Source organism: Vidua chalybeata, chromosome 14 (genome assembly GCF_026979565.1).
Source record: "Vidua chalybeata isolate OUT-0048 chromosome 14, bVidCha1 merged haplotype, whole genome shotgun sequence".
Taxonomy (NCBI): Eukaryota; Metazoa; Chordata; class Aves; order Passeriformes; family Viduidae; genus Vidua; species Vidua chalybeata.
In genome coordinates, this window is record NC_071543.1 from 607634 (window position 1) to 608279 (window position 646).

Consider the following 646-nt stretch of genomic DNA (forward strand, 5'->3'; position numbering starts at 1 on the left):
GTTTCCCGGGCACCGCGCCCTGTGCCAGCCGCGGGGAGCTGCGGCCCCGGTGAGGCCCGTGTGCGGGGGAGAGCGAGCCTGGCGCGGGAGGCACCCGGGCTCCTTTGGGGCCGGGGCCGGGCCAGGGGCAGCAGCGACCTCGCAATCGCCCGCGCTCGAGTCTCGGACCCGCCCGCAGCTCGGGAGCGGCAGCGGCGTGGAGGTGGTGGGTCCGGCGGGCCGGGGCCGCAGCCCGCTGAGCTCCCCCGGGCCCGGCGAGGACTCCGCGGCCGCCCCGAGGCGCAGGCTGGCGGCGACGGCGCGACGCTCTTCCTCGAAGAAGCTGAAGTAAAGCGGGGTGGACGGCGAGTTCAGGTGCGGGACGTCCTGCAGGTCAGGGCAGTCTAGCGAGCCGGACCCGGCCCGCGGCTCCGGCAGCCACATCGCGCCTGGGAACCGCCGGGGAGAGGCACGGAGAACCGGAGAGCCCCGCCCGTGCCCGCCCTGTTCTGGCCGCTCTCCCGCCCCGCCCGGGTCCGTCCTCTCCCGGCCGTTCCGCCGCCCCACAGGTGCCCCGCTGTCCCGGCAGCTCTGCCGCCCCCTCGCCGGTGCTCGCTGTCTCCCCGCTGTTCCCCCGTCCCGGTAGCCCCCAGGACCAGGCAGACAA